The sequence below is a fragment of the Zerene cesonia genome, chromosome 29, assembly GCF_012273895.1.
Source record: "Zerene cesonia ecotype Mississippi chromosome 29, Zerene_cesonia_1.1, whole genome shotgun sequence".
NCBI lineage: Eukaryota > Metazoa > Arthropoda > Insecta > Lepidoptera > Pieridae > Zerene > Zerene cesonia.
The window spans coordinates 3,872,223-3,886,608 of NC_052130.1; positions in this window are offsets into that span (position 1 = coordinate 3,872,223).

Sequence of the window (14,386 nt, forward strand, 5' to 3'; positions counted from 1 at the left end):
TTAATTTTTATGTTACTTATATTAACTGCTTTTTGACGGACGTGAAAACGCTTAAACGAAATAGGTTCTCAATTCGACTGAACTTTTTGTTTGTGAATTGTTTTGGTTTGAGTTTTGTATTTTGTTTGTGGTTTTTTTTTTGTGTTTGATAGAGAACGTCTTTTAATATAAAGTCTATATTGATTAAACATTAAAATACAGCAAATAAGTATATAAACAAAATAAGTAAACGATGACAAAAATCCGTTTCAAATTAGTTAACTATATTATTATAAACTAGGTCGATCGAAACTCGCAAATCAACTTCAAAACCTTTTAATGTATGTCATAATAATTTCCATGCAAATTATCAAAATCTGTTCAAATTCCGACCGCGCTATTAAGTGTTAAATAAATTAAACTTCGAGAAAGTTCTACATGGTTTTACGCATAGCAATTAACCTCGGATTTTAGGTGTTATATTGTTAAGTATATATTTAGAAAATCCAGAAAGAAGAAAGAACACTGTTTAGTACCTAGTTAGTCTGGTACCTAATTTGCTTCGTTAAACGTTATGAGATCCTTAATTTAGTTATATAAGAATAGCAGCAATTGAAAACTACGTATGAGAACTGGAAATTATTTGTGAAAGTTTAACTCAGTTTAATGAGCACTTTACCGGGTCGAAGGAACCAGCTGTAATCGTTGTATTTTCTTGAGTAGGTTTTGTGAATGTTTTAAACTAAACGCGCCCGAATTCGTCTAAGAAAAAAATTTCTGATAATGACGTCCATATTATTTTAAATGCAAAATTGTTTTCTTTATTTACTTGCTTGTGTTACTTTTACATCGCAACGGAAAGATTTTTTGTGTAATTACATAGTGTCTGGAGAATTAGTAATCTAGAGAGTAACATAATAGGCTACTGTTTACCGTGATGAAACTCTATTCCATACCAAGGGAATTTCTATTGAGTACGCAGGCGAGGCGGGATGGAAAGCTAGTATGTTATGGCAAATAGAATAGAACTCAGTGTATCTAGAATGCTAACTATCATTGTACTCAATTTGATTTCATCTCAAGTCATATCAGAACAAAATATTGCTTCAATTAACTTGCTACATGAATGTTTAGATTATAGAATTTAACTCTTCTTTCCCAATGTGATAAAAGCGTAAGTCGTTAATCGACTGCTTAAAATATATATAGGTATAGTACGATACAACTCTCTTAAGATTTCCGGCTTTGCGAAGCGATAAATATGTTTTTTTTTATCCACATTAAAACCAACGCTTCACCATTATTCCGAGAAATAAACGTCTCCAACGATGAAAATATGAATGAGAAATTCCTCATCATTCTTATATAAACACTTAATCGGTATTTTCGGGACTTGTCGGCAGATTGAACAATATTACATTCTGATAAAAATAGGTTATAATTCTTCACGTTATCTTTGTTTTTGATAAAAATAACTTAGATTTCATAAACATTCCTTATGAACATGAGTTACATGTTTACAAGTAATGTTATTTAAAAAAGAACTTAGATCATATTGTAAACACGCTTCTCTTAACTAAATCTGTATATTTGTATGTAATCGATTCCTTTGGACTTGATTTTGACCAACTTTAAACGTTTCAATCAAACTTATAACGCTATCAAGAATCGGTGACAATAAAATAATTTTATGGGCTTATTTATTACCATTATGTTGTTAGAACCTACGTATTATATGATTATAGGTATCTGAGTTTTGGCGTCGTGCCTGATTGGCGAAAGACGTACTTTCAAATCCCACCTTTTTTATTTGTATCTATCTACACTAATGTTACAAAAAGGAGAGTTTTGTATTTGCAAAGTTTTTACTCAAAAACAACTGTACCGATTTCTAAAATTATTTCACCATAAGAAAGCTGCAATGACTATATATGTATAGTGACATGACTATATATGTATTACGGGCGAAGCCGGGGCGAACATTTCTTTATATTCTTCAAATTATCACAAGTGATTAGCATCGTCATCATTAAGAACCATAATAATTTGAGCTATGTTTAGCAAATAACAGAAAACTTTTAAATCGATCTTTATTATATCTTAGAAAGTAATAAATCAGAATTGTTTAGAATATTCAGTCGAAAATTCAAGATTTAACATTGAGCTGCTGTCAACTGACAAGGTTGGACGTTGGCCAAGCTAGAGGCCCTTGTATCGGAATGGTTCAAGGTTGCAAGGGCTTCTGAGATACCTAGCTCATTACCAAAGCAATGTCGTGTAAAAACTGAAAATCGATTTATGCTAATTGCAATTTAGTACTATACGCTCATCCTGGCTCCGCCCGGATATCGAGGTTCCTGTTTTACCCCAAGGGAGCATTAAATCGGGATAAAAAGTATCCTATCGCCCAAGTCAGCTCATGACCTGTCTGTGTACCAAATTTCATCAAAATCCGTTGAGTAGTTTTAGCGTTATTTACGGACAAACATTAAAACAAACAAACTTTCATATTTATAATATTAGTGCGATTAAATTCTGAATTCATAAAATTGTTATACCATTCGTTATATTTATATAGATAGCGCGTTTAAATAACAATTGTTTCAGCTTAATTTTATTAGTAGATATGTCTATATCTACTACTATATCTATTATAGTCTTATAATGTGAACCTTATTCGAAACTAGTTAGTAAAAGGTAGGAAACATTTTTTACTTAATATTTCATTTAAAATCCGGTTTCATATATTTTTCTTCACGAGTCTAAAATCTAGTATAAATCTTGATTACGTCTTTTGAAGTGAATCGCGATATACAAAATATTCACAATTTCCAGAACCGGTGAGGTTTGCTTAGGATTTTAGTAAATTTAAGATAAATATTATGCGCAATGTTTATCCATTCACCTCGCGTAGCTGACAAATTTTTAAACTCATAGCTAAAATGTGGCGATATTTTTTGAAATATGTCAACTTAATTGGATAGACACATTTTATAAATTGCTTCGTGAATTTTGTAATAAATTGGTATTTGTAGCATCTATTCTTTCTATTTTTACGTACCTTCCCCGTTCATTATTCAGTTATTTGGATTTTTAATTCAATTGGAACAGAAAATTTGATATGTGATGGATATACATCTATAAACATACTCACATTTACTCACACAAACGTATTATTCGTAATTTTTGATCATGTCCTTCTGTTATGTTTTGATTTTGTTTTTTAGTTTATTGATGTTCTCTAGGACGAAACTGTACTTAACACAGGATTATCCTCGCTACTTGACAGATAGAGACGCTTTTTACATTGAGCCATATTGTTTTATGAGTTAATTAAAGATTCATTTTTATTTTTCCAATTCGATTCACTTCCTTTCTAAAATTGCGTATTATCATCTGCTTAATCCCAGATAACAAATTTATCTTATTATAAATTTGTTATTAGCATTATTTAAGCAAATAGCAATAAAAATTATACACAAAATAATGGTAAGCCCTTGACATTCAAACAAAAACGCTGGCGTCTAAGTTAACACAATCCATCACATTTTTTACCCCCCGAACACTCGGAGACTAATAAAGTTTCAAACAAAATCCATCACCCGAAGTTGGGATAGTACATTTAAGACGTGTACTAATTTGTAATAGTTATTTCTTTGTTTCTTGCCTTTATTTCAAAAACGGATAATTATCTCGACCAGACTGAGGGCAGACGGGGACCGCTAAGCCTTGGCTGCCCTAACCCGTATACCCGTTTAGAAGAGCAATTCAAGGAATAAGACCGTTTTATTTTATTTTATTTTTTTTTATTTGTTTAATGGTAATCCAACAGCTTGACTTGTTAACTACATTAAAACAATATGTTTAATTTAACAAGTAACCAATAAAGCATTACAACATATTTATCAAGACGAAGAGAGAAGATTATTAATTAACTACACATTTATAAAAAGAAATACTAACAATTACTTCATATTGATGCATGCTTGTGTATGCGTGTGTGTGTGTATGTGTGTTTGTGTATGTGTGCTATTACTTCAAATAAACAAATTTTCATCTGTGTGATACGAGAATTATTTATAATGGTCGCTTACTGCGGTCTCGTGCTGAGAATCCCGGGATGAAAAACAGCATATGAAAATCATAAATAATGCATCTGTACGAGTACGAGTAAGATACATCGTATATTGATAAAAGAATTCAAATTTGGAAAACATTTCAGTAGATCCAGACATTACATTATTAATATCATTAATATAAACTCATTAACGGATACCGGTATTACAAAATATGATAAATTCTGTTATTTATCAACCGAAGTCGAACATGGAGGTTGTTCTCATTTCGACTGCATTTTTTTCATATATTTTACTGGGTGAAGTGATTTGACGTATCATTTCTTCTTCAGCTTTCCTTGTGGTCCCATTTAAATTTGCGCTAATTCTGTAATTTAAAGGCAGAATGGTACAAATAATTATTCATATAAAAGTCATTTATGAAATAAGCCACTGCATTTTCTTTGTTTCAAATATTTAAGATAAGAATTTTCGCGAAAATAAAAAAGTTTAACTATAAAAACTGTTTGGAGGTATTCAAAGCCGATTCTATTATCTACCAGCGTGGGTCTAACGAGATTTAAGGAAAGTCCACTTCTGAATGAGGACTGTTGATGAACTAATCAAAAGTGTTCTTGAGAGGTCCGAATTAATGTTAGGAATGGTACGAAAATAGCTGTTTTTTAATTAAATTAGGCCGAGGGCTGGAAATATAATCACTGGAAGTTTGGTTTTGAAGGTCTATGTTAATGAAAGGGTTCTTTATGTTATCCAACTATAAACCTTACTTTACTAATTTAATGTCTACTACATTATATTAAACTACTACATATTAAACTTAATATAGTAAACGAAGCTTTTAATAGATGATGTTTTTATTAGAAGGAAATATTTTATTTAAATAGTAAGTCATTTAAATAAAATATGTATATTGATATGATAATTGTTATTTTCATTGACAATAAGCTATCACTAATGATATTAGTATATGTATAATTTTCATGTATAATTTTATTTATTTAATTCATAAACATAATATTGCGATAAAGATACACAATATTAATTTTATAAAACAAAGTAACTCAAATACTAAATACACATTATTATATATACTTACTAAAACTAATATTAATCAAAGCATATTATCTAACTATATTTAAAACAATGAAGTTAAATATTTATAAATCTCATGTTTTGCATTTTTTGATAATTTAATAATGTTATGAGTAATACAATACAAGCTGAATATTTGATGTTTAGTATTGTTATTGCTGAAGCTCGCTATTACATAAAAAAAGTTTTTTTTTAATTCCAAATACTCCTTTCCAGCTAAAGCAAAATACAAAAATACTCTGTAGCAATTATCACCAACGAAACTCGAATAAATTTTACCAAAAACATGAGTCAATCCAGCCAGTGGAGTGACGCTTAATATAATCTTCAACGCTTCCTAAATCCACTCGTACACCAATATAAAATTCAATCCATTATACCTTAAACGTCGGGAAGACAATCCTTTTGCTCTGTCTTTATATGAATTGTCACTTTACCAGGCTACTAAACCACTCAAATCTCGAGGGAACCGTTTATGGAACAGCTATGTTTGTACTGTACCTAAACATATGTGGTTTTTAGCGTTTTGAGCGCAGAACACCTCTCAAATATTCACCTAGACAAATAAATTTGTTAACTTGGCGTACGAGAATTTTCGAGTAATATTTCGAGTAATTTACGCGTACTTATCTTGTGTAAAATGTTTTGGAATTTTGAAAGGAGTTGATTATAAATGCGTTTGATTTTACGTGAGTATTAAAATTTGATGTATTTCATTTAGCTTAATATATAAATATAATAATTTCCTTACGTATACTCCACTTACAAGTGAGATAATTCTTTTGATGTTTTTTGCTTTTTGTCGTTTTGAACAACATATTTGATATCAGGATATCTTTCATAATTAACTTGTAATTGGAATTGGTTTTAACTAGACTTTTATATAAATATGTTCGGTAAATCTTCGCTTTGATAGTCACTATAGCTACTCTGGAGAAACAATATTATGAATAGCAATTTGTATTACTCGAATTGACATAATGTTATCTAGAGCGGAAAACATTGAAGACAATAAACAGAAACAAGTAAAAAGAAACTTCATTCAAGAGAAACTTGGCTACAGTTCGCTTCTTGGAATTTTTTCAATTGAAACCATAAGAATTACTTGGTGGAATATAACATTTCTTTATTTGAAAATTTCAATAACTATTTCAATATAACATGTTTTTTGGTATTTGTATAGCTACGATACTATTGTAGACAGATAAATAAAAAGCAGCAGCATGAATTTATTTATTTTGTAATCTATAATTAGTAAAGTTGTACTTTTTTAAACCTACCGGAAGGAACTTGTCCCCACGTCACAGGGAATCCTAGTGTGGGAGTAAGGGTTCTTAATCTACATATATGTAACAAAATGTTTTGATAAATAAATTATTGTTTGTTGTTTGTTTGTGAATTAATTAGGATGGATGATGAGGGTGATTAGATTTTTGATAAGCCTTGTAAAATGTGATGCAAATGATTTGTTTTATAACGGCGAATTTTAATAGTGAAATAATTCTTGAAATCGATCCAGTGGTTTTTATGTGAAATCCTTACAAATGCACTAACATATAAATGTCTACTCTGTATATTATAGTATGGATAGAACAATTTACATTATTCACAGTTAACAAATTGTCCATTTTACTGAGCCCGTGAAAGCCTAGTTAATCCATTTCCAGTGGAGTTGAATGTAGGTGATATACGATTCCCATCAATAGTACTCTATTAGCTAACAGTATCTATCTAGGTACTTAAATACTTATCGATTTACGCCTCTTTTTATTTGAAAAACCAATTGTTCCTAATGTGTTGTTTTATAGAATAACATATCTAATAATAGTTACAGAATAAAAGAAAAAAAAATGAAAAACTAAACCACCTTCTAATAATCAGAACTAGACCAAATTTAAATGGGCCACATGAGAGGCAGCAGTTTAAAAAAAAAATGAATCAAACAATTGGTTCACACAGTAAAAACTGATGTAGTCACTAGCTACGCCCCGCGGTTTCACCCTGTAAGTCTGCATCCCGTAGGAATATCGGGGTGAAAAGTTGCCGATTTGTTATTCCAGTTGTCCAGCTATCTACGTACCAAATTTCATTGCAATTGGTTTAGTAGTTTTTACGTGAAAGAGTAACAAACATACACATACCGATACATCCATCTTCACAAAATTTCGCATTAGTGTTACTTACGCATTATTAGTAGGACAAACACAACAAAACTCTTTAATCTTTTTCATCTCACTTGATTTTAAATTATAATGTTGTAATTCCTTGTAATCAAAGGTACGGAAAACCATGTATACTTAACAAGCTTTACAAAAATGTTATCTGTATACGTATCTGTAAATATATTCTTCGTTGGAAATTCTTTATAAATAAATTAAAAAATAAAAAGTCGCTTAAACATGCCCCAAGATCAACAACAATAATAAAATACGAAATATGAAGACAGCAATCGAATATGTCATAAAACCATAATGTATTATAATAGCATTCGAACATAAACGAGCAAAAATACATTACGTAATCACAATCGTAATTGCCCTTTCTATCCCAACCTTTCTTTCTTTCTTGCACTATCCCAACTTATTCCGGTAACACAGCTTGACAAATCTCTAACAAGTAACAACTTACTGTAAGCCGATTTTCATCTTATCGCGTATACAATTTATTTTTTATCGGAGAATTGGGCGTACCGTAAAGGAATTTAAGAGGAATCCACGTCATTTTCCCCGCTGTTATTCTTATGAAGAGGGTCAATGTAACAATGTTTACGCTTTTAGTATTTTTATGTAAATTTTTACGCTTATAGATAAATGAAAATGGACTTAAACTGCACTCAGGTACTGGATAACCAATTATTAACATAACAATTTTAATGGTTTTGTAAACAATCATAAAAATACTCAATTTAATGAAAACATAATATTCAGAATTGTTTCAATAAATTCGAGTAAAGTACTCGTAGCAAGTAGTAAAGTACAATAATGGTATATTGATTTTTCTTTACAATTTACTATATCAGCTTCAAACAATTTAAATAGATTGTTAAAAAACATAACATCTATTTATATTAAATACAACGGCTGCATTAAACATTATAAATAAAATAAATAAATATTTAACTATACAGATTGATAAAATTAACAAATCAAATCTTAAGACGTTTAAGATTGATGATGCATACAATATACATATAACGTATGACCTATTTACTTGATACATTGGTGTTACAAAGATCAAGCACTTCCTAGCCGATCAGTTAAGGAGAATGAATCACTTTGAAACCGGAGTGTCCATGGGGAGTGATTTAGTGGTTAAAGTGTTGGCTACATTTAATAAATCTTGGACGTGGATAGAGTTTTCTAAACGCAATCTTTAGAGACGATTCCTTGCTACTCTATGATTTGTTCTATTGTTAACACACGATTTCTTGTATTGGCGAGGGACTTTAATTAACTAGCTATTCCAATTTTCCGCGTGTGTGAGAAGGAAAAGATTTACAGTCCTGGGGTTTCTGAATAACTCCCGTTCCCGTGGGATTTCTCAAATAAAACTTATATAATAATATAATAGACTAGTGTAATAAAATGATAGATAAATATTAAAATCTAATCAATTTATGTCCGTGATTTAGCCGTATAGATGAAACAGAGTTTATTTCGTATTCATAACATTAGTAGGGATTCAAATTGGAAACTTCAGATGGGGTAAGTAAACTGTAAGAATAAGCATAAAAAACACATTAGGTCGAATCACAACTTAAGATTGAAATCCATTTCTAATTTATACTAGAAAACTATAAATTCTTGTAAATAGGTACAAAACGTTAAAGGGCCGCTGATTTAATATCACAAGAGATCTAGAATGATACCAGGGTTCCCCTGGCATTCTATTCTACAATTATCAAACGGACGATCCGCAAATTAAAGCTGTGGCTAGATCAGATGGTACCGCTTGGCTTTCTACTAAACTACGTCCTCTTCTACCCTTTGAGCTTACTCGGGAAATATTTTAAAGGTAAATTGAAATTCCAACATATCTCTTTTATAGCTACCTCACCGCACTTTGTGGACTCCATTCAGATGCCCGTTATTACAAGGTTTCGTTGCTATAATTACTAGACTTTGAACCTTAAGAGCTTATGGTTACAATGCAGTAGATGCATCTAAGTTTGCGGCAAAGGCCCAACAAATTTCCATTTAGCAAAGAGAAGGGAAGAATTCTAGAAGCAAAAATGGTTCTAGTGAAGACTTGTACCGTATTGATTTGTAGTTTGTTGATATCTTAAAGCAAATTAAATATTTGTCTAAATCCGATCAGATTTCCAACGTTTCTACATTATTATTTAATATTTACCAACATACGTAGATGCAGTATAAAGTGGTTATAGATGATATAAAATAAAAAGCCGGTACACTTGCGGCTTAGTAACTACCGACCGATAGTAAAATGTTTAATACTATAAAATATATTATATTGCAATTAAACTTGTAGGAAGTAAGAAGTACGTACTTATGAAATACTAGCTGCGCCCCGCGGTTTCACTCTCTTAAGTCCATATCCTGTAGGAATATCAAGATAAAAAGTTGCCTATATGCTATTCCAGTTGTCCAGCTAACTACGTACCAAATTTTATTGCAATTAGTTCAGTAGTCTTTGCGTGAAAGAGCAACAAACACACACACATCCTTACAAACTTTCGCATTTATAATATTAAGTAGGATTTGTCAATAGCTACGTTAATGTGGAATATTCAAGATGTCGGATGAAATATCATTTAATATTTAATCTCTTTTTTATAACGGACACTGCTTTTACGCTGGTTATGCCGGATTCTCACTATAATAGTAGACTATTAATTAAACTCCACTGTGTTCCGTTGAGCCCATTCTATTACAGACCACGCGTATAATATTAATGATAAATGATTTAAAACAGTGAATAATAAAAATCATACAACGTAATATATTTACAATTTTCAGAACTGATTTTCAGTGACTCTTCTGACATCTGGAGTGTCAGCTGCTTCATATTAAATAAATAGATACATAACGTTTCAATTACAACTAGCGATGCTCTCCGGTTCTGCTCAGGTAGACTTAACTTTATAAGCTTATAAAAATGTTAAAAGTTCTTATCTAAATCCAAGCGGAGATGTACCTTATCTAAATCAAAAGGAAAATCCTTTCAGTCGTGTTTGAGTTGTGAGTGAAGTAATTAAGACGACTTTCTTTTTTATTATGATACCTTATGTTTTATTCAATGTTCAAATTTAATGGTACATTGTATATGGCATATAGCATACTAATATTATAAATGCGAAAGTATGTGAGGATGGATGTGTGTTTATGTTTGCTAATTTTTCACGCAAAAACTACTGAACCGATTGCAATGAAATTTGGTATGTAGATGGACAATTGAAATAACATATAGGCATTTTTAGCGTGATATTCCTACGGGATAAATACTTACGCGGGTAATACCGCGGAGCACAGCTAATATAGCATATGGCTCTCAGGGATCATACACACATAATACATAATTTTAACGCGTTTAAACAAACTCTTCAGACATTCTATACCTTCTTTTTGTACTAATAAAATCACAATTATTAAATATACTTCTGTATTTACAAGAAACCAGTAATAAAATCTAATTTATATGCTTAAACCTCAGCCTTATAGCCACTATAAATCATAAAGTTGAGTTGGATTTCGTAAATAGAAGACAGACAATATAGGGATACGAAAATAGAACTTGTTTCAACACGAAACATGACATCGTTATTTCCCAAAAAGGAATCTGCTATCGATACTTATAATACCAAGGTGAAGAGTTTATATGTGATACGCTCATCACCATTAGTTCTGTCTTCTACCGAAACGTGATCTAAGTATATAAGCGATGGTGAAAGTGTGTAAGGCTTTTTCAGATGTTTTTATAAGGTGCGTCTTATTATATAACTGACTCTTTTAGACTCGATTTTAACTCATTTTAAGTGGACAGATTTCATTAGACACTTATGAAGAATCGCTGACAATACAATAACACTAGTTTATCTTATTATCCTGATAATCGCCAGGATTAAATCAGACGTAAATAATTCCTTATTCAAGCGTGATTTAAAGATTTTTGAAACTATGTTTATTTTTATCTCAGGTCAACCCGGGCGAAGTTGGTATAAGGTCGCATATATCGAAATACATTACATATTAAAGAAGATAATAATAATATGTTATATATTTCAATTTTTGCGAATGAAAAATGAAAATTAAAATTATTGAATTAATACATAACTATTTTTAGCTCAATAATTGGACGAAATTTATGAAACCGGTAAAAATAAAATGGAAGAGTATAGAAGTTTGAAATGTAAGGGAAACTCAATTTCGTTTATCAGAGACCCTTTAGCCCACTTTTAGTTTTGCGTTGATAGCGATAACCAGAATTATACTACATTCTTCGATTTCTTCGATTTTATCACTAAAATTTTCAAAGCTATTACAATATTACTAGCGGGTGCCCGCAGTTATACATGGTACAAAGTATATCGTTGGATAATAATCTATTTCTAACCGAAGATCTCTAAAACTAAGGTTCTCAATTCGACTGTATATCTTTTTAGTTTTATCGACATTTCCGTAGGGTTACAAATTTTTTCTATTCTTTCAAAATTTCTCATTTATAAAGCATTTCAATGCTATAAAACTAAAAATTAAATTTAACAAAGGCCGCGTTCCATCGATACAATATTGTAATCATTGAAATAATGTTTCGTATTGGTTGTGATGGTTCTTAATCATCTCAATAGATGGCGTGGGGTGCCCCTTAGGCACATGAAACCGAAAGAGTAGAAGAAATTCGATTACTGTGGCAGGATCACGGGTGGCCGAGAGGCTAGGCGTTGCTAAGGTTAGGCAAGATACGCAGGTTCGAATCCTGCCTCGTGATCAAATTTTTTCTATTCTTTCAAAATTTCTCATTTATAAAGCATTTCAATGCTATAAAACTAAAAATTAAATACCATACTCTTGTAAATCTTCCCAATATAACCAAATCCGTCTCAAATGAAATCACACTACCGCCATTTCTACAATCCTGTAAACGACTCCAATCAGTTCCTAAACAATTTCACGGTGACATTGTAATTTGGCATTGCTAATCTTAACGATCGATAAAGCCCGCCGCGGTAGAAGCAACTCTGTAATCGTTTTAATTAAAGTCAATTATTGTTTAAATTGATTGTTATAAATGTCATTGTAATAAGATCACTGTTTTAAGCAATTTTAACATGTGATATTCAACAATATACAAAAATGTCATCAAATGGGTGCATTTATCTACTACTGATGAACTATGTTAATAAATTTTCGTTTTTTTTTTATAACCTTTTTTATGCCATAGCCGGCAACTGAGCTAGTGGTTCCTCTGATGGTAAGCGATCACCACTGCCCAAGAACATTCGCAGAGGCACGTCTGCGAAGCTAAGAGATAGGGAATGGATTGAGCACTCTAAAGAAGAAATGGAATCATGTAAAAGATAAAGATAAGAGAAGGAAAAAAAACAGTCCTACGTAGTAGCATGCTGTTATTACACGCCGATTTTCTGTAGGGTTGCGGTATTTCCCCGATGCAAGCTGGTCAAAAACGTACCAAGCCGTGCTGGACTCGAAAAAAAACCCTTTGAATTAGTATGTTTTGAAAAATTAATAAAAGTACAATACAGTACCTTATAACACTATATTGTTATACAGGTCATCAAATCCAATTGAAGTAAAAGCAATTATTAAAGTTAAAGCAATTGAAACAGCACGTATATATAAATGTATTCAGACATGTACATAAAAAAACGGTAAAAAGAAAACTGTTGTAGCCGGTTTCTCAGCTTCTTGATATGTTCTGTTATTATCTCTCAATTAAATTCATCTAAGCGATTTTTCAGTCCTAGGTTAAAACTTTCGTTCATGATTACACATCCTGTCCTACTAATATTATAAATGCGAAAGTTTGTGAGGATGGATCTATATATATGTGTATGTATGTTTGTTACTCTTTCACGCATAAACTACTGAACCGTTTGCAATAAAATTTAGTACGTAGGTTGCTGGACAACTGGAATAACACATAGGTTTTTTATTCCGATATTCCTACGGGATACAAACTTGCGCGGGTGAAACCGCAGGGCGCAGTTAATTAAAATAAAAACGTCACCTCTAAAATGTCAAAATTTAAGCAATTAGAATTTTTTAAATGGTTGTTTAATACGACATTCGATGAATTTTAACCAAGCATTGAAAAGGTCTCCCCGTGACCACGCTCGCTGTAAAGTGTTCGAAACGTCGGGTTAATAATATAATGAATAAATCGCGTTTAAAATCCGTTGAAAAGTTTTTAATTTCTAAAAGGATTGAAAAATTAGCCCTAAATGTATAAGAAACATTTATTCTATGGAATGCAGTACGGCATATGTACAAAGAAAGCACACAACTAGCGACAACAAGGTTTGTTTGGTTTACGAACCTATCCGTTGTTCGCGTTACCTTCGAATCTCAAGTGCTGAAATTGGTTTCCGAAGATCTTAATTTTTTCCACTAGCGATATCATTAATTTACTGGAGACTTATCAGATATAACTGTCACGTACGCCCTTACGTGACTAGATTAGCAGCGACAAGGTCAAATGTTGAGTCGTAATAACCGTTAAAGAATTGCCTTCATACGTTTTTTCACCATTTTTCTTAAATTTTCTTGTTGAAGGGAATTGGCAAATGATCCGTGATATAATCAATATCGCTACCAATCCAACAAACTTCGCTAACGTACAGTGCAAGTGGGAGAGTTAGGAGTATTTTATAACATACTAGCTGCGCCCCGCGGTTCCACCCGCGTAAGGCTGTATCCCGTAGGAATATCGGGATAAAAAGTTGCCTATATGTTATTCCAGTTATCCAGCTACCTACATACGAAATTTCATTGCAATTGGTTCAGTAGTTATTGCGTGAAAGAGCAACAAACACACACACATCCTTACAAACTTTTCGTCCCATATGATATTGTCTCACAAATATTTATCATTTATGTATTGATAACACATTAAAAAGGCAATAAAGGCATACAATAACATATATTTTTAATAACATCATAAATATCTAACTCTTGGTTTTATCGGTAGTAACTGGTACATTATTCTTCTAATGTGGTCGGCAAAACTTCCATAACTTGTACAAATAGCATTTCTATAAT